The sequence below is a fragment of the Jaculus jaculus genome, chromosome 6 (assembly GCF_020740685.1).
Source record: "Jaculus jaculus isolate mJacJac1 chromosome 6, mJacJac1.mat.Y.cur, whole genome shotgun sequence".
Taxonomy (NCBI): Eukaryota; Metazoa; Chordata; class Mammalia; order Rodentia; family Dipodidae; genus Jaculus; species Jaculus jaculus.
In genome coordinates, this window is record NC_059107.1 from 55,648,235 (window position 1) to 55,670,128 (window position 21,894).

Sequence of the window (21,894 nt, forward strand, 5' to 3'; positions counted from 1 at the left end):
ATTCAGACAGAGGAGAGGAATATTGATTCACGCTAGCAGACTGACACCTAGATCACTCTGTAGTGGTGTCAGCCCCAACTCAAGCATGAGGGACTTGTTATATCTTTCTTCTTACAAGGAAGCAAGGTTACAGAAGCATATGTTGCATTAGCGGGCAGCTACATAATTTAAATTTCTTGCAATTTCGGTTCCAGTCAGCCCCAAAATATCTGCAACTCACAACACAGGCTGGGAACTTATCTTCATTCCCTGGTATTTCTTGTGGGCAAAGACGCTTGTAACTCTGTTCTTTGATTTCCCCTGTGAAGGCTTGTGGGCAAGCTGGAGTTTATCTCTCTGTTCTTTGGTCTCCCCCTGTGAGTGGCTCAAGGGTAACCAGGGACTTATCTCGGCTCTCTGTGAGTAATGTATGGCCTATTGGGAAGCTCTGTAACCCAGTACAAGTTTTCTTTTAATATTGCTATTTTCTTCTAGAATTTCTTCCAAATTTTCCAATATTGTGGAATATATTTTTGAAATACAAAAATTTTTCTGCCAATTTAATTAATATCTGTTGCAAAATCTATTTTTCATTTCTAATCTTATTGGTTAGAACCTTATCTCTTTTCCTTTCAATCAATTTACCAGGGATTTATCAGTCTTATTTACATTTTCAAAGAAACAGTTCTTCACTTTATCAGTTTCTAAAAATCGTTTATTTTTTCATTTCTCATTGTGTGATTTCTGCTCTTTTCTTGATTATTTATTTGTATCTGGTACTTTTGCATTTGTATTTTCCTAAAGACTTCATATGGATAGTTAATTATTTGTGCTCTCTCTATTTTTGTAATGTAGTCATTTGGAGCGATAAACTTCCCTTATAGGACTGCCTTCACTATATTCCACACGTTTTGAACTGTTGTCTTTTCATTTTCATTCTCTCCCTCAGAGTAAAATCAGAGAATCTCAATTCCTTGAAGTTGTTTCCCTTTTATATAGTCTTAAAGCATTGTCTTGTAACCTTTTCCCAGACTTTTTGACTTCCTGAGTCTCTGAAGCTACCTTCCTGTCCTCCCAGGAAGAAATGTTCAGTTTTTAATAAGTATGATTATTATTAAAAATAAATATAGGAAGTGATTGTGTGACCTATAGATTAAGTGAAAGAACTTGTCTCAACAAATAAGGTGGAAAGTGATTGACAAAGCCATCCAAAGTCAACCCCTGGCTTCCACATGTACATAGATGTGTACATATACCTACACACATGTGTACCCACATACTATGAGCATTCATGGAGACCATATACAAACACATAGGAAGAAATCATGTAATCAATAATGTCTTTGTAAGTGAACAATGTATTAATATGATATAAAGTAAAAAAAAAAATCTGTAGAAGTAAGGTCACAGTTGAGACTCATTGCTAGTCTAAGACACTTGTCATGTTGTACAAAAGAGTCTAGGCAATTTAAATGATTACGAATTGAGGCAAAGGGGACTATGTACTATCTATATTTTCAGTGACTATCATTCCTCTGTCCACAACAGATATGACTTTCTGTAGCTGTCACTACATGATGGATATGCATGTACACTTGGCTTGCTCAATATATGTAAAAATTGTCTCCCTGTCTGATACCTAGTGTCATTAAATTCTAAAGTTACATAATGTGCTATTATATTGATTGTGGCAATTAATTTGAGTATATATGAAATGATAGTTCAATGATTACTTCCAGTATCCTATAGATCATGCTACAATGAACATCTTCAATATTTTGGAGATTTTATGTTTAAGATGAGTTTTCATAAGAAATACTAGTAAATTACAGGATGCACATAGTTATAGATAAATCTTATGAAATTCATTTATAAAGTATTATGATAATTTCTGTATCCCCCAAAACATCCTTCATTGGTATTTACCATGTCTTTAATATCTTTTCTCTTATTATTATTATAAACAACATATTTTGTATGGATACATCATGTGTTAGTACCTTCTTTTCCCTTATCCCTGCCCCCATTCCACTGTTCAGTGTACTACAGCCTGTCTTTTTGTTTCAACTTTTTTCTTTACCATAATAAGAAGTCAGGTTTCCATTTTTCTATATTCATGATTTCATTTCATATTTTTCATATGGACAATTTCTTTGCATGCTCCTTGATAATAAATCTACAGAGAGAAGGATAGATTTTTAAAAATCAATATTTAGCAGTTCTTCCTTTGTAATGTATTTATACAAGTGGCCTCTTATAATCAGGTACAATATTCTGAAGCTTCTCTACTTTTCAATTTTTCTATTTTATGCAGAAATTACTTTTTTTTTTTTTTTTTTTTTTGGTTTTTCGAGGTAGGGTCTCATTCTGGTCCAGGCTGACCTGGAATTAACTCTGTAGTCTCAGGGTGGCCTTGAACTCACGGCGATCCTCCAACGTCTGCCTTCCAAGTGCTGGGATTAAAGGCCTGCACCACCATGCCCGGCCAGAAATTAATTTTATGTAATTAATTTTATCATGTCTTTTGTCTTTGCATATATATGCCTACTTATTTCTATATAATTTTTATTTTAAGCTAGCTTTTCTATACTTGTATTAGACTGCTAAATATTATGGTATAAAATATGTATGTTCAAACTTTTAAGAACTTGCCTATCAAATGTAAAAGCTGTGTATAAGTTCAGCCATAAAATTGTCAGAATTGAGAAATGTCTATAACCCTTCCTTTAAAACATAAATTTAGCCCTGTCCTCTACCTTCTCCCAGCTCATCTCTGCATTTACTTCTGGTTACAGTTCAATATTTGTAGGTTCAATTGTGGTTTGCACCCCCCTCCTATACACTCACTTAAGGGGGTTAGAAAGTCACAAATATGTGAAAAAACATGTGATTTTTTACCCTTTTTGGTTTTGAGGTACTTCACTTACTATGATTTTCCTGCAACTTTCATAATTTTATTTTTCTATACTGCTCCATCTAATTTCACTGTGTTTATGTAACATTTTCATTTGTATCTTTTACATCAGCACTTCTTATTTCAAATTGCAATATTATGTTATGGATATCATTCTTTCTTTGATATCATAAACCATATTTTATTCATTTAAAGCTTCTTTCATCTTCTTTGAATCTCTCAGTGTTCATAGAAGTATAGATCATGAGGGCCTGCTCCTAATTCAGGCTTTGGCTTGAGGACACTTGTTCAGACCTTGGTCTTCTTTCCAAACATGTGGTGGGTAATCTTCATTGATAACTTGACTGTGTTGGGAATAGAACCATGTAGGAGATTCATCTCTGGGTATGACTGTGATGGCATTTCCTCAGAGGTTTAGCTGAAGAGGGATGGTCTATCCTGACTGTGGGCAGCACCCTCCCATAGACTGGGGTACATACTAAATAAGATGAAAAAGTGCTCAACACCTTTCTGTGCTTCCTGACTTTTCACTGCCACCATGCCTTCACCTCAGTGTTGCACTATATTTTGAAATCACCAAGTAAAATAAATCAGTCTTTCCTTAAGAAGCTTTTGTCAAGTATTTTGTTACAGGATCAAGAAAAGGTGTTAATATAGAGGTGACCAAAAACTTTCTACATGTTAGCAATAGGCTTTTTTTCTCTTATTGTTTCTTTGTTCATTGAAAAAGCACTTTCCTTTTTCTTTAATAAATTTCCTTTCCATTCACAAGGTGGCTAACTATTTTGCAAAAGAGTTTTCTTCAGGCCATATGAGCATTTTATATGCCTTCTTTGGTAAGATTTATCATTGCCAGCTCTTGATGGAAGGCAAGAAGTATGACATGACTTAAGGTCACTGTAAGGTTATTACCTGCCCTATTTTTAAAATTTTTAACTTCTAAAATTAGTGACACAGTTGAGTAGTTTTTAGTGCAGTCAGTTTGTATATGACATTAAGTTCACCATTTTATGTGAATATGGTACATGGCAAACCAAATCAAGGGCAGTAGTAACAACAGAGATCAGTGCCTGGAAATCATCATGTGTTATATAACTATCACAACAATTTTTGAAATATTTCAGAATTCATAAAAATATGACATATAGACATGAAATGAGAACATGATTTTGGAAAAGTTATATGATGGATATATTCAATGAAAGGCTTCTCAAATATTCCATTTATTGAAACACATCATCTGTCAAAGGTATTTAAGTGAAACACAAGAAAATGAAATATGTCTGTATGTGCAGTGGAAGAAGTATACTGGTGTTCATAACTTTGCATCCTGGGATGGCCATCTTAGTGCTATGGAAGCAGTACACATCAGGTTACATTAATGGACATCCTGTGCTAGCCACAATGGCATCACTGGAAAACTATCAAAAAAATGTGCCTTCTTGGGATCCCCAGCGCCTACTGATTCATAATCACCGAGGTGGAGTCCTGCTGTCTATGTCCTCACATACTCTTCAATAAATTCAATGCAGACTCAAGCTTGAGAACTTGTGTTTTATTGGTTCACAAAGCAGGGTTGATTTAAACCTTATAAGTTAGCAGGTTTTTCCTTTATCATTTCAAATTTGCATATGTTTATATATATATCTTATTATCCATTAATGTATACTGTGGTCATTAATTTATATGTTAGCTTCTTTTACAAAATAATGGCATTGTGGAAAATATTTAAGTAGTATTTGCTATTTTGATGATATTTGTTCTTTCTTTAAAAAACAAGCAAACCTATAAGCTGATTTTAATTTATGGATTCATAAAGATATCTTATCTCTAATACAAAGCATTTGTAATTATAGATAATCAAGGAATATTGACATGAAATAATTTTCAGTGACACTAGGTAGGTATATTACATTTACATATGCATAATGGTAGTGTCCACAGGTGCTTTTAATCACACTACATATTGGCATAACATCATAGAGGCAAAAATATTGCTACAAAATAGGCAAGCTATTTGTAAATTAATTCTCCCATAATTTCTAGATTGGATGGTATTTTTAAAAGTTTTCAATTTCAGAATTCCAAAATCATTATTTGTGTGCATGAATATGTATTAAATTTAATTTTTTAAAAAAATATTTATTTATTTAAAGAGGGAGAGGCAGACAGAGAGAAAATGGGCATACTATAGCACCTCCAGCCACTGCAAGTTAAATCCAGACACATGTGCTACTTTGTGTATCTGCCTTTACATGTTTTCTGGGGAATCAAACACAGGTCCTTAGTTGAGACATCTCTCCAGCACAATTTTTAAATTACTTTCTATCACCCAAATAAAGGCTTGTTGTGATTTTATGGCAGTGCTTATTAGGCTATCTATTAATTTTGTGATGAGACTTAAATAAGATCTCTTATATAAACATAATGAAAACAGATCATACAAAAAAAAGACTATCCATAAAAGGTAACTATCATTTGGTACTATCATTGTTCCAATTTGATATACTGCTACAGCATGCATGTAACAGAGATTGGGAGAATCACTGAAAATGAAAAATATGTGTAGATGGAGATGGCTCAAATTTGACGACTACTGCAGTGGCCTTAGTAAGTTCAATATTCAGGTGCTAATGTTGAATAAGAGTTAAATAATAGCAATCTAAGAAAACAAATGTTTTTTGAATACAGGTTTTCATCCCATCTCATCCTCATTTCATTGATGTCAATTTATGAAAATGGTTCATTATTTGAAATCTTTATTAAAAGAGCCAAAGGACAGCTGAAGAAATAATGGCTAGCTAGATATGGTGTTTGTGAAATAAAAAGTAATTTGTTTATTTGTCTAGGAGAAATAGAAATGACACTTTGGGGGAGATAATTTAATATAAATTTAATATATCCTTTGCCATCCCATTAAGTTATCCAAAGATATAACTGAAAATATCAGTGGTTTCAGTAATATTTTGGAGAGGGATAGAAAACATGCAATTTATTCCCATACTACTTTCCAAGAAACTGTTACTATACATGACACACTCACTTGTCAAAAGCTCCATATCTTAATTCTATCACCATGGCAGGTTGGGTACATTACATGCCTTCTAAGGATTCAAACATTCAAACTATAGTAGTATTGTTCAACTTCATTTGTTTATGGTTTTCCAAGCACTGTGGGTGCCACCTGTAGGAAAAAAACAAAACAACAATAACAACAACAACAACAATATTCTTTTCTCAGGGAATTCTGTGGACACCTTGTCAACAGTCCTCCAGCAAGGCTTAACCTCCAAAACTGCCACCAGCTAGAGACCAAACATTTGAAACACGTTATATTCAAACCACCACACTATCATCTTATCTAATTTCCTAAAAAAAGTGATTTTCCAATAGAACAAATATTTCCTATGCCAACCACACATCAATTATAGAAATGATTTATAAATGCAAACTTTAATAATAAGGAAAAGGTAATAGCAGATTTTAAAGCAAAGCTAATAATTAATAGAGCTAATAAAATGTGATGTTGTTTAATATAAAACAAGATTGTACAAAGACATAAAACATTCCATTAAAATAATATTAATTAGAACAATATATAGGTAGATAATTTAATTATAAGTGGCACAGATGACCGAACAAAGGACAACTACACCAAAACCAGTTTTGATAAACCAATAAATTCATTAGGGTCATTTAAACCACAAGGTGAGGTTTGCTTGTAGGAGTAATAGATGACCCCATCCTGGATGATGACCTCCTAATATCTGTTTCAACTCAAAGGTGGCTGATCACCAGAAACCCCACCCCAGCATAGGTCATGACTAACAGAAGCTGCATCTCTGAAGCACACTGCCCACCCTGCAGGTAGCTCAGCTGGTCAGAGTCTAAAGCACACTACACAGCTTGCAGGTGGATCAATGGGAGAGTCTCAAACTCACTGCACTGCTAACAGGCAGCTCAAAAGGAGAGTCTAGAGCATTCTGAACACTCTTCAGTCAGCTCAGGTGGCTAGAGAGCACACTGTTCAATCTTCAGGCAGCTCAATTGGAGCATGTCTCCCCAGGAGCTTGTTTAGCCTTCATATAGTGGGGTATTGCAACACTTTCCAAGACTGGCACAAAAAAGAAAGAAAAACAAAAACACATCAAAGTTGGGAAGAAGACAGAGTTTGGTGGGAGGATCATGGGAAGAGTGGACAAGAGAAGGTGATAAAAGAATGTATGATTGAAATACATTATATATATGCATAAAATTATCAATGAAAATAAAATTTGGCTGGGGAGATGGCTCAGGAGCTGCACAAGGTTGCTTGCAAAGTTTGCCAGCCAACAGTAGATTCACTAGTATAAACTTAATGCCAGGTACATGAAGGGGAGTATGCACTTGGTGTTTACAGTAGCAAAAGGTTCTGGCATGCCTGTGTAATCTACTCTCTCTTCTCTCTCAAATAAATAAATAAAATATTAAAAATTAATAAATGATAAAATAAATTCCTCATAATTAAAACGTTCTTGCTGCTATGTGACAGAGGAATATTTCAATTCACTTCAGTGGACAAAATGTTAAATCAATTTGTAAAATCCCTACTACTATAAAACATGTTCAATTGTATCAATGATCTTAAAACCTATGGGATGTTGAATATAAAAGCAGGTGACACTATAAAAATTTTATTGTCAAATTTAACTAAATTTTTCATATTTCTTGCTACAAAACATTCTCATTAGTTCTTCTAAATATAAGAGCTATTCCATTGGTAAACATAATTTAACTCCTTATAACATACTTACTGGATATCCCATGGAAATATACAAAAGCTTGTATATGTCACCTCTACTAAAGAGAGACATTATATAAATGTGACAACTAAAACTTGAGAAATAATTTCAAAGTCCATAGTGAGCTCTTGACAAATGAGCAAAAATTGGTATTTCTCATTTCAAATGTGTGCCACTTCTTTCTGAGGACATATCTATGTGGAATTAAAGAGATTTGGTTTACCCAACATACACTGACTATCTGATAAAAGCTCTGCAATTATTATTATTATTATTATTATTATTATTATTATGAGCTTCCACCAACCCAATGACATCTACAGTGACACACATGCAATACATATACATACACACACACACACACACACATATATATATATATATATATATATATATATGCATATATATATATATATTAATAGTAATATGCAGAGGATCTTCTTCCTTAATGGTGTGATGTGCCAGTACCCACAAAAAAAAAAAGATGTACAAGGTAATGTATGCATGTGGAATTTGTTTGCAGTGACTACAGGCCCTTGTGTGTCCATTCTCTCTCACTCTCTCTCCCTCTCTTTTTCTCTCTCTTCCTCATTCTCTCTCTCTTTCAACTAAATAAGTAAAATATTTTAAAATATTACGATCAATGAGTTTTTCAATGTTAGAGACCCATAGCCCAAAGTATCATTGCTATCTTTAGTCTCATTAATAAGCCATTCATTGTCCATCTATGTATCTGACCCAACATCATTTGACTATCAATTAAAATTTGCAAGTTGTTTACTTAGAGTATGAGTTTCCACTAACCCAATAACATCAGCATTTATTACCTATAGCTGAGGTAGTCCAGTGTTGATACATTCCATGTAGCTGCTGTTCCCACCTACGTATTTAGCTAGTGCCATTTACACTGTAAGTATAAAGAGTTCTTTCAACTCTTCCATATGGGGATATTTCCTGTGGGACCAACTGAGTTCAGTTCATAAGCCATGTTCACCATTTTTTTTATTCATATGATCTAATTTCTTTTGAGATGTGAGCTGTGATATGCATCAATAAATGTATTTGTCAGAAACCCACAGACAGAAATTACATTGGTAGTGTGTGGCTGTAGTCTTTGTGAAATCTCGACTTGGCTTACTGTCAATGTAGCATTCTACTATTTCTCAAAGAAGATCTCCTTTCAGAAATCTAAGGCATCACTGAGGGAGAATGGGGTGTCAAACATCTAAGAGGCTCTGTGACACATTGTATGCATTTAGTAAACCTTGATTTGATTTACTACTTGACATATCCCAGCTTCTGAGACTGTCAGAAGTTTCATATCCTACTCAAAAGTATGAATTATTTCCTGTTAATATAATCTTTGAATATTGAATCCATTTCTGCATATTAATATTAGAATTGAGACCAAATAACTTATCAAATTTAATTGTTCCGAGTTTGATATGAATTGTACAGTTTCAATGGACTAGTCTTGGCAAGTTTGTTTTATTCTTACTGGACTTGAGACATAACTAACTCTACATTGATTTTTTTTTTTTTTTTATTTTTGAGGTAGGGTCTCACTTTATATCAGGCTGACCTGGAATTCATTATGTAGTCTCAGGGTGGCCTTGAACTCATGGTGATCCTCCTACTTCTGCCTCCCAAGTGCTGGGATTAAAGGCATGCACCAACATGCTTGGCTTCTCTTGGCTGATCTTTAATACAAGTCATAATTTCTATAGTATAGAGAAGAACATTCTTGGAAAAATACAAGTCTTTGTGCCATTCTCATTTACAGGTAGTGTTTAAGATTATTTTATAAAACTTTGTGTGATGGTTAATCTCTGATTATCAACTTGACAGGAATTAGAATCACAATGAAAACAGACCTCTGGTCATGTCTGTGAGGTAATAGGACCTAACTCTGGGCAGCACTCCCCATGGGATGGATTCCTGAACTGAAAAAGAGAAATGTAGCTGAGCAAAACCATTCAGTGAAATAGCTCCTCTTTGTTGATATGGTAATGTACACAGGCTTCCTGTTTCTGCCATGCTTCCCCTGACATAATGGTTTTATTCATTTATCCATCTTTAATTTGGTGCTGTGGTTAGGTTCTGTTGTCAACATTATCAGATTAGGAATCAAGAGTTACACCTCTTGGGTAGGTCTCTGAGGTTCGTTTTAGGAAGAAGTAACTGATGGAGGAAGTTCTACAGAGTAGGTGGCCCTTCCTGTGATAGACTATATATAAAGGTCGGTGATAACACAGTCCCCTTTTCAGCTGGCTTTCTATGATACTTGATTTTGCATGCTTTTCACCTGGTTGCCCTCATTATCCACTTATATATTCATATTCATCTATCCTAGTCATCCATCTTTTGTTGGCATTGGAACCAAGTTTTATCAACTTTCCAAAACAGACTGATGACCCACAGTCCTCCTGGAATCCTTCAGATATTTAGCACTGTATTGGAACTGCTGAGGCATCCAACCACATGGACTGTGCAGCTATAGGATTCCTTGACTCTCAAGTCTGAAGACAGCTATTTTTGGATTGCCATAGACTAATCCTATATATTATAATGTCAATTCATTCTATATATTCTGCTTCTGTGGGGAAGCCTGACTATACACTTGGAAAAGCAGATGACTTAAATTTTATGACTAAGTCAATATTTTTTTCACATAAACTTGTTAATTCTCAAAATATATTCATTGCTAATAAACTGGGTGTTTAACAATTTTAACATAACTTTAATTTTAACATTGACCATAATTTTTCCATATACAGAGCATTATGCTCATGCAACTTCTGCCTTAAGAACTTTCCAGAAAAAAATAATCTATGATAAAATCTTGCCTTTACTTTTTTTTTTTTTCTTTCAAGTTAGAGTCTCACTCAAGTTCAGGCTAACCTGGAATTCACTATGTAGTCTCAGGGTGGCCTCGAACTCATGGTGATCCTGATCCTCATGCCTCTGCCTCCCAAGTACTAGGATTAAAGGTGTGCACCACCACACACAGTAAAATCTTCCCTTTTATCTGAGACTTCTGAATTTACTTATTAATCACTGTCTTGTTGAGAAAGAATAAAATATGTGACCTGAGCATGGTAGTGCATTTTCCAAGAAGCTGGGAGGTAAAGATACTGATGGAGGATTTGGAGGTATGAGAGGGTTCTGCAAGAATTTATGAACCCAAGGTTTGGGTTCGGACCTACCTTTAATAAAGAAAGACTCAAGAAAGATAAATTATGAATTACTAAGTTTATTTACAGGGAATTCAAAAATTGTGGGGTTTATTTAAGGGAGGTTGGGATTTGAGGAAAAATGAGGCTGCAGGCACATGGAAAGCTCACTTGAGAAACTGAAGCCTTTTTTTTTTTTTATAATTTTTATTAACATTTTCCATGATTATAATATATATCCCATGGTAATTCCCTCCCTCCCCACCTCCACACTTTCCCACTTGAAAGTCCATTCTCCATCATATTACCTCCCCATTACAATCATTTTAATTACATACATAAAATATCAACCTATTAAGTATCCTCTTCCCTTCCTTTCTCTACCCTTTATGTCTCCGTTTTACCTTACTGGCCTCTGCTACTAAGAATTTTCCTTCTCACACAGAAGCCCAATCATCTGTAGCTAGGATCCACATATGAGAGAGAACATGTGGTGCTTGGCTTTCTGGGCCTGGGTAACCTCACTTAGTATAATGCTTTCCAGGTCCATCCATTTTTCTACAAATTTCATAGCTTCATTTTTCTTTACCACTGAGTAGAACTCCATTGTATAAATGTGCCACATCTTCATTATCCACTCATCTGTTGAGGGACATCTAGGCTGGTTCCATTTCCCAGCTATTATAGATTGAGTAGCAATAAACATGGTTGAGCACGTACTTCTAAGGAAATGAGATGAGTCCTTTGGATATAGGCCTAGGATAGCTATAGCTGGGTCATATGGTAGATCAATCTTTAGCTGTTTTAGGAACCTCCACACTGTTTTCCACAATGGCTGGACCAGATTGCATTCCCACCAGCAGTGTAGAAGGGTTCCTTTTTTTCCACATCCCCACCAACATTTATGATCATTTGTTTTCATGATGGTGGCCAATCTGACAGGAGTGAGATGGAATCTCAATGTAGTTTTAATCTGCATTTCCCTGATGAGTAGTGACGTAGAACATTTTTTTAGATGCTTATATGCCATTTGTATTTTTTTCCTTTGAGAACTCTCTATTTAGCTCCATAGCCCATTTTTTGATTGGCTTGTTAGATTCCTTATTATTTAACTTTTTGAGTTCTTTGTATATCCTAGATATTAATCCTTTATCAGATATATAGCTGGCGAAGATTTTTTCCCATTCTGTAGGTTGCCTCTTTGCTTTTGTCACTGTGTCCTTTGCAGTGCAAAATCTTTGTAATTTCATGAGGTCCAAGTGATTAATCTGTGGTTTTATTAACTAAGCAATTGGGGTTGTATTCAGAAAGTCTTTGCCAAGACCAATATGTTGAAGGGCTTCCCCTATTATTTCCTCTAGCAGTTTCAGAGTTTCAGGTCTGATGTTAAGGTCTTTAATCCATTTGGACTTAATTCTTGTGCATGGTAAGAGAGAAGAGTCTATTTTCATCCTTCTGCAGATATATATCCAGTTTTCAAAACACCATTTGCTGAAGAGGCTCTCTCTTCTCCAATGAGTATTATTGGAATTTTAATGAATATCAGGTGGCTATAACTTCTTGGGCTTACATCTGGGTCCTCTATTCTGTTCCACTGATCTACATGTCTGTTTTTGTGCCAGTACCATGATGTTTTTGTTACTATGGCTCTGCAGTATAGGTTAAAATCAGGTATGGTGGTACCACCAGCCTCATTTTAGATGCTCAGTATCATTTTAGATATTTGAGGTTTTTTTGTGATTCCAAATGAATTTTTGGATTGTTTATTGTATTTCCATGAAGAAAGCCTTTGGAATTTTGATAGGGATTGCATTAAATGTGTAGATTGCTTTAGGTAAGATTGCCATTTTCACAATATTGATTCTTCCAATCCAGGAACAAGGGATGTTTCTCCAGTTTCTAGTGTCTTCTACAATTTCTCACTTGAGTGTTTTAAAGTTCTCATTGTAGAGATTCTTTACTTCCTTGGTTAGGTTTATTCCAAGGTACTTTAATTTTTTTTTTTGATGCAATTGTGAATGGGAGTGATTCTCTTATTTCATCCTCTGTGTGTTTGTTGTTAGCATATATGAAGGCTACTGATTTCTTTGTATTTATTTTGTATCCTGCTACATTGCTGTAGGTTTTGATCAGCTCTAACAGTTTGCTAGTAGAGTCTTCAGGGTCCTTTATGTATAGAATTATGTCATCTGCAAATAATGATAACTTGATCTCTTCCTTTCCAATTTGTATCCATTTTATGTGTGTCTCTTGCCTTATTGCTATGGCTAAGACTTCCAAAACTAAATAAAAGTGGGGACAGTGGACACCCTTGACTTGTTCCTGATTTTAGTGGAAAAGCTTCCAGGTTTTCCCCATTTAGTAATATGTTGGCTGTAGGCTTGTCATAAATAGCCTTTATTATATTGAGATATGTTCCTTCTATTCCCAGTCTCTGTAGGACTTTTATCATGAAGGGATGTTGGATTTTGTCAAATGCTTTCTCTGCGTCTAATGAGATGATCATGTGGTTTTTGTCCTTGAACCCGTTTATGTAATGTATTACATTTATAGATTTGCATATGTTGAACCATCTCTGCATCTCTGGGATAAAGCCTACTTGGTGTTGGTGAATGATCTTTTTGTTAGACTCTTGTATTCTGTTTGCCAATATTTTGTTGAGAATTTTTGCATCTATGTTCATGAGGGAGATTGGTCTGTAGTTTTCTTTTGTTGTAGTATCTTTGCCTGGTTTTGGTATCAGGGTGATGCTGGCCTTCTAGAAGAAGTTTGGTAGAATTCCTTCTTTTTTATATTTCCTGGAAAAGCTTAAGAAGCAATGGTGTTAGGTCTTCCTTAAAAGTCTGGTAAAATTCAGCAGTGAATCCATCCGGGCCTGGGCTTTTTTTAGTTGGGAGATTATTGATAACTATTCGGGTCTCCATGTTTGTTATAGGTCTATTTAAGTGATTAATCTCATTTTGATTTAATTTAGGTAGGTCATATAGATTAAGGAAATCATCCATTCTTTCAGATTTTCATACTTTGTGGAGTATATGCTTTTATAGTATGTCCCTATGATTTTTTGTATTTCTCTGGAATCTGTTGTGATGTTACCTTGTTCATCTCTGATTTTATTAGTTTGTGTCTCTTCTCTCTTTCTTTTGGTAAGATTTGCTAAGGATTTATCAATCTTGTTTATCCTTTCAAAGAACCAACTCTTTGTTTCATTAATTCTTTGGATTGTTCTTTTGGTTTCTATTTCATTACTTTCTGCCCTAATCTTTATTATTTCTTCCCGTCTACTGATTTTTGGTTTGCCTTGTTCTTCTTTTTCCAAGGCTTTAAGACGAAGCATTAGGTTGTTTATTTGCGACCTTTCTAATTTTTTAATATAGGCACTTAAGGCTATAAATTTACCTCTTAGAACTGCCTTCATTGTGACCCAGAGATTTTGGTATGTTGTGTTCTCAATATCATTTGACTCTATAAATTTTTTGATTTCCTTCTTGATTTCTTCATTGATCCATTCATCATTTAGTAGTGTATTGTTTAGTTTCCATGATTTTGTGTATGCTCTATAGCCTTTCTTGCTACTGATTTGTAGTTTAATTCCATTGTTGTCAGATAGAATGCAAGGATTATTTCAATTTTCCTGAATTTGTTAAGATTTGCTTTGTGTCCTAATATATGGTCTATTTTAGAGAATGTTCCATGTGCTGCTTAAAAGAATGTATAATGTGCAGAATTTGGATGAAATGTCCTGTATATATCTGTTAAGTCCATTCCTTCTATGACCTCATTTAGTCCAGATGCCTCTCTGTTTATTCTTTCCCTGGATGACCTGTCAATTGATGAGAGTGGGGTGTTAAAGTCACCCACCACCACTGTTTTTGGTGTTATCTGTGACCTTAGTTCTAATAGTGTTTGTTTGACGAATTTGGAAGCTCCCATGTTAGGTGCATATATGTTTAGGATTGTAATGTCCTCCTGTTGGAGTGTGCCCTTAATCAATATAAAGTGACCTTCTTTATCTTTCTTGACTAACATTGGGCTAAAGTCTCCCCTGTCCGATGTTAGGATACCAACCCCTGCTTGTTTTCTAAGCCCATTTGCTTGAAACACTGTCTTCCAACCTTTCACCTTAAGATAATGTCTATCCTTTGTAGAAAGGTGAGTTTCTTGGAGACAACAAATTGTAGGATCCTGCTTTTTAACCCAGTCTGCAAATCTATGTCTTTTCGTTGGGGCATTGAGTCCATTGATATTAAGAGATATTATTGAATGGTGTGTATGTATGTTTGCCATTTTTTTTTTTTTTTGTTGTTGTTCTGGTTCTACCTGTGCTCTCTTCTGTTAACTAGTTTTTGAGTATTGCTTGTTTTTTCTAGGTTCCTTAAATATGTGCTTTTTCTTTTCTTCAGCATGGAGGATTCTATCAAACATTTTCTGTAGAGCTGGTTTTGTCTTCAAATACTCCTTTAACCTGCTTTTGTCATGGAATGTCCTTATCTCTCCGTCAATTTGAATGGATAACTCTGCAGGGTAAAGTAACCTTGGTTGACAGTTGTTATCTTTCAGGACTTGGAATATACCACTCCAAGCCCTTCTGTCTTTACAAATTTTTGTTGAATAATCTGCTGTAATCCTGAGGGGCTTACTTTTGTAGGTAACTTGATTTTTCTCTCTAACTGCTTTCAATATTTTTTCTTTGGTGTGTGTGTTTGGAAGTTTGATTATAATATGGTGAGGAAAGGTTCTTTCTGGGTTTTTTTCTGGCTGGGGTTCTAAAGGCTTCCTGTATCTGCATTGGCACCTCTTTCCCAGTTTAGGGGAAATTTTCTTCTATGTTTTTGTTGAAGATACCTACTATGCCTTTTGAGTGAAATTCTTCTCCTTCTACTATGCCCTGAATTCTAATATTTGATCTTTTCATAGTGTCCCGAATATCTTGAAATTCTCACTCATACTTTTCTACAAGTTTGCCTTTTTCTTTGTTGGCCTGTATTAGATCTGCCACCTGGTCTTCTAGCTTAGATATTCTGTCCTTTCCTTCATCCATTCTACTGGTGAGATTTTCTACAGAGTTTTTTTATTTCATTAACTGTATTCTTCATTGCTAGTAATTCTGACTGGTTTTCCTTTATTATTTCTATTTCCTTATTTATGTCTTGTATTGCCTTCTTTATTTCATGAAATTGGTGTCCTGCATCTTCTTTGATTCCTTTGATTTCCTCTTTAAGTTCCTCTTTGACTCCTTTGATTTGTTCTCTGAATTCTTTGAACATATTTACAATCATTCTTTTGAAATCTTTTTCAGGCATTTCCTCTAACTCATCCTCACTTGAGGTCATTTCTAATGCATTAATACTTTTAGGTGGATTTATATCGTCTTGCTTTTTAGTGTTTCTTGTGTTATAATGTATATATTTTTGAATCTTGGCTTAATTTAATGCTTGGATTTTCTAGCTAACTGGGTATTCTTAGCTGTATCAGTTGATTTGATGTTATATATTTTCAGGGTAGGAGCTTATGGTGTTAGATGTGGCTCTTAAGACTCTGAGAGTATCTACAAAGGTGCTCCTAGGGGTTGAGTTTCCCTGCTATGGGAGTATTCATATAGGCTGAGTGGAATAAAACACAGGTAGATTCTAAATGTTAACTGAACACTGTACCCATTCAGTCAAAAACAGCCCCAAGTATGTATGCCAGAGTAGTTATTATAACAACCAGATCCTCTGTCAACATAGAGGTTAAGATTTCTGTTCTGTTGAGGGATCCCAGTCAGCTTGTGACCAAGTGAGACCCTTCCCTGGTGCAAACCTAGTTACCTTGGATGATTTTGGTCTCAGTCAAGTTGCTGTCTGGGTCGTCGGGCTGCTGTTCTGATTTCTGGAGCTGGGCACTGGCTTTTCCTGCATGGCAAGCCAAGCCTGGCAACTGTGGCCCTGCAGATCAGCACCCCCACTGCTGGAACTGCTGCTGCGAAAGCTGCCTCTGCTGGGTCTGTCAGCAGCTCAAGCTGCTGCTGCTGGGCCCACTGCTGCTGTTGCCTCTGCTGCTGCTGCTGTAGCTGCCACTTCTGGAGCCACTGCTGTTGCTGAAGCTGCTGCTGCTGGGTCTTCTGTTGTTGCCGCTCTTGGGTCTGCTGCTGCTGGGGCCGCTGGTACCGGTTCCGGAGCTGCTGATGTTGCTGCCGTACTCTGCTCCTTCTTGGGTCCTGCTGTCTCTGTTGTCTCAAGTTGGTGTGGCTGGGTCCCGGGACGCTGTTCTGTTCACAGGAGCTGGGCTCAGGCAGTGGGGGAGGGGACGGAGCCGCAGCTGCTCTCGTTTGCTCGCTGCTCCACGTGTTCTTCTTCCTCGCAGTCTGCTCCTCCGTTGCGCACTGCCGCAGTCCCTTCACATTTCCTGAGTTGCAGAGAGCACCGGTGTGAGGGGAAGCTCCTGCACCTGGCATTTCCTGTGGCTGGAGTCGAGCCTGGCAGCTTTCTGGTGTGCCCCGCCACCGCGGCCATTGGCGGAGCTGCTGGGGCTGCTTTTGCCAGCCTGTGCAGGCTCTGGATGCTCTGGATCTCTCCTACTTCTCCACTGCTGCTTCAATTTCCTATACACCTCACTTTTTAGTAAAAGTGTGTATTTTGCTGAGTTTTTTTGGTCCTTTTTCCCCCCAGGCTGCTTTGCCATGGTACCTACACCGCCTTCTTAACCAGAAGTCGAAACTGAAGCCTTTAATGAGAGACTAGAATTATGCTGTAAGCACATGGAAAGCATAACTTAGGTGTGTGATTAGGGAGACTGGGGAGGAATCACATGGCATCTGCCATGAGTTTTTCTGTGTGTGGAATTTAAGAAAGCAAATGGTGAGGTTCAAGGAAAAATGAGAGGGCAGATGTCAACAGAGACCAGAAAATTCAAAGTATAAATGAGTAATGAAAGGGGCTACATGCACAGTTACCCTGAATTAAAAGAAATTACACACATAGTAAGCCTAGTGTTGGTGAAGGCATGCATATGGGAGATCTGGAGTATAAGGGAAGTACATATGTGGTAGATTTGGAGACAGGATGAAAATCATACAAGTAATCAAGGTGAGAAATTACTCTAAACTATAAAACAGAGGCAGACAGAAAAGTTCAGATCAAGAAACAATAATAAGCTCATTCAACCTCACCCAGCCAGACTGGCTAGGGATAGAGGCCAGATTCACCTGGGTCTGTCAGAGATGAGAGGGAATCCAGAGTGAATCAGAGAGAGAGGGCAGGATGTAACCACAGCCTTTAGAACTTCAGGTTCAGGTATGCAAAGGGAAAACCAAACTGGTTTATAAATTTTCAAGTAGAACCAAGGGCCAGCCCACTTGCACCAGCCCATCCACGTAGTGCACTAGACTATGGGCGGCATGAAGGCAATGTAGATCAGTGCCAATCAAACATGAGTTCCATTTCTGCCAAGAGTTCCATTCTTGTGTGGGGGTAAGAGGGCGTATGGGTGGCATCTCCTGATTCCCTCTGGGCTTCAATTTCTAACTGAAAACCTGAAAGAAGGTAGCTTTCTCCTATCCTCCTTCAGTATGAGGATCATTGATTTGATGTCATCCTGGGCTACACAGTAAGATGGAAGCCAACCTGGGCGACATCTTTGAATTCTGTCTCCATAAAGAAGGAAGAACATAATGTTTTTGGTTTTTTATCCAGACATGGAGTTTTCATAACTATTATTATTTGTTACTATTGAGAAAAGCCCCGAAATGTTGCTAAATCGCCTGCAATGTACATAAGAACAGCCTTTATAGAAATTACCTGGGCCAAAATATCAGTAGTATCAATCTGGAGGAATTTTGCCATTTAGGTATTACCCAAAACTTATGTGTAAACACACACACACACACACACACACACACACACACACACACGGCTTCAGTTAACCCAACTCTTCATTTAAAAGTAACTCTAGAGATTAGACATCACTGGTGAAGTAAATGTGTTTAAAGGTTGCATTTAGTCAAATCACTTAGTTAACAAGTCAATCAGCCACTAATCACTAATCAATAATATAATAACAACTTTCATTAACTCCAACATTCTTATAAGAATAGTTTGCAAAATCATGTAAATAGAAATAATGTCATGTATGTAAATGTGTTAGAGATGCAAAGATTATACTGAAAATATGTGATTTAGTTGTGTGAAGGAAGTTGAAAAAGCATGACTTTTTATTATACAAGAGCATTTTTAGTTGTATCCACTAATTATAGCCATAATGTTAAGAAACTAAACATTATTTTATAACTTTGATTTCTGAAAATTACATGAATGATTTTTGAAATTTGAATACTATTTACCTTTAGCTACAATTATATAACATGATGTATATCCCTCATTACAGCATGTGACACACATAGTCATAAATTAACACAAAAAGTTAATTTCATGCAAAACATCATCCCATCTCAAATTTTCAAGCTGAAAGTCAACAATGACTGAACATTTGTCATAATAAAACTTGCCTGTCATGGTGGTTCATGCCTTAACTCCCAGCACTTGGGAGGAAGGGGTAGGAGAATTGCCACGAGTTCAAGACTACCCTGAGACTACATAGTGCGTTCCAGGTCAGCCTGAGCTATAGTGAGACCCTACCTCGAAATACAAAAATAAATAAATAAATAAATAAATAAATTAATTAATTAATTAATTAAATACGGCCTCTGTGTAATGATTAATTAAGAGAATGTTTGATCGAAAGATGGTTTAAAAAGGACCATGTTGTTGTTAGGAGAGTGTTGGTGACATTTCTGTTCACAAACAAAAGACTTGCTATCTTACACATTACTTCTCTGTCAAAAGTCACTTGAAAAAAAGTCACTTGAGTTACAGGAGTAACTAAGACTTTCATGTTCTATGCTTTGAATGCTTAATCTATAACATTTCTTTCTCACGCATGGCCAAATTTTTACAATTGTTCTTAATTTTATCATTTTCAACTTATACATATACATATATATGATTATTTTTAGATGGACAGATAATTTCTTGGATTTGAATATGTATTATCATTATTTGTATTCCATTTTTCATCCATTCTCAGGAAATCATAGACATTCTAGATGTGTTTGGTCATGGAGCAATGTGTTCTTCACTTTTCTGGTTCATCTCGAAGGAATGAATTATATTTGCAAAATCACCTAGTTGGCAACAGTTTCAGAATATGTGAACTAAAGTAGAGGTCTCTCCTCAATCAAATTTTATTTTTGATTAGTATTTTGGTTAAAAATGTTTCCCTATTCCTGCTGCATTGCAGCTGCATCAGTGAGTTACAGACCTAAATAGATGCAAGAAGATATATTGCAAGCAAGCTCCTTTAACTGCCCAGCCCTCTGTCCTTCCCATAAAGGCATCTTTAGACTCTGAGCTCCTGTGCTGAGGTGGATAATATCTACTTCTTCAGTCCATTCATTCTCTGAAGCCAAGGTAAGGAATGCATTGTGGGTATTCTATTGCCTTTTCATTTGCTTGACAGGTGTGTATTTTTTCCATCTTAATATTTTTATTTCTCATTTAAATTTTTTATTTATTTAATTTTACTTATTTGAGAGAGAAATGAGCAGATAGAGAGAATGGGTGCATCAGGGCCTGAGCCAATGCAACCAAACCCCAGATGCATATGCAACCTTGTGCATCTGGCTTATGTGGATCCTGAGGAATCAAACCAGGGTCTGTTGGCTTTACAGGCAAGTGCCTTAAACTCTAAGGCATCTCTCCAGTCCCATTTTTTTCTTGTTCTATTTGTTTTTGAAACAAGAACTCACTATGCTTCCAGTTTCATCTTGAACTTGAGATTCAGCTCCCGCCATCTTACAAGTGCCTGAGTTACTTGAGATATAGAATTGTTTTATTTCCTCTTCATGCAGAGCATCACCTCTTGATATGAAACATATTTAAATTTGTAATTCAAGTCAGGATTACCAAGAATGCTTCTGAGCTTCAGAGGTCTCTGGTTCTACATGTTTTAACATTTGCAGCAGCACTTATTCATTATGTTCCATTACATTTGTTAAATATGTTACACCTAGGACAGATGAACTTTATGTTTCTGTGAAAACTGAGGACGTGATTGTTGAACTATATTGTCAAAATTAGTATGTGTATAGCACAAAAACTGTGGAATTATACAGCATCATACATACCTTTTCAATTTAATCTGTGAATTTCTAATGATACAAAGATTGCATTACAGTTTTGTCATTGTAGCATTGGTCAGAGATGAGTTAGATGTGAAAAATATTAATTGGAAAATGACATTTTAAGTTCCAATGCATTTTCTTGGGGCATGGGATTTATATACTCCAATATTCCATTAAGTCAATGAAATGCATTAGTTGGAGGATGCATGTTTAAATATGCATGTACACACATACATGTGAAAAAAAGTATTTCTAGCACAGAATTATTTTTATGAAATATGTTTTAAGATAATACCTGGAGAGATTTTTATCTCCATCCTAATAGTGTGTTAATCCTTCAACCCAAAAGGGATAGGAATTACAATGATAAGCATCTAAATTTAAGTTCTCATTTTGTTTGTGCTCCTGTAAATGGAACAAAATCTGCTCTTCCCTACTGAAGCATGTCCTTTTGTTCCTGTCCTTTTGTCACTGTTAACTTCATGCTGTCTGTTTGTATTACAGGGAAATAGGACCACCTGGGAACTTGTAGTACCAACTTAACAATTTTCCATGGATAACTCTCAAGTTGTTCAAAACTGTTCTCTATCAGCTTCTTTCTCATTGCTGGGACAAAATACTTTATCAGAAGTGGCGTATGTAAAGAAAGGGTTTATTTTGGCTTACAGAGTCAAGAGGAAGTTTCATCACTGTACGGAATGCATGGCAATAAAACAGGACATCAAATTCTCAGATCAGGAGGGGAAAGAGAGATAGAGTTCAAGATAGATAGATAGATAATAGTTATATAGATGATGATGGATAGATAGGTAGGGAGATAAATAGATAGACGATAGACAGACAGAAAAATTATAGGAAGCAGGGTTAGAATACAAAACCAGGAGCCTG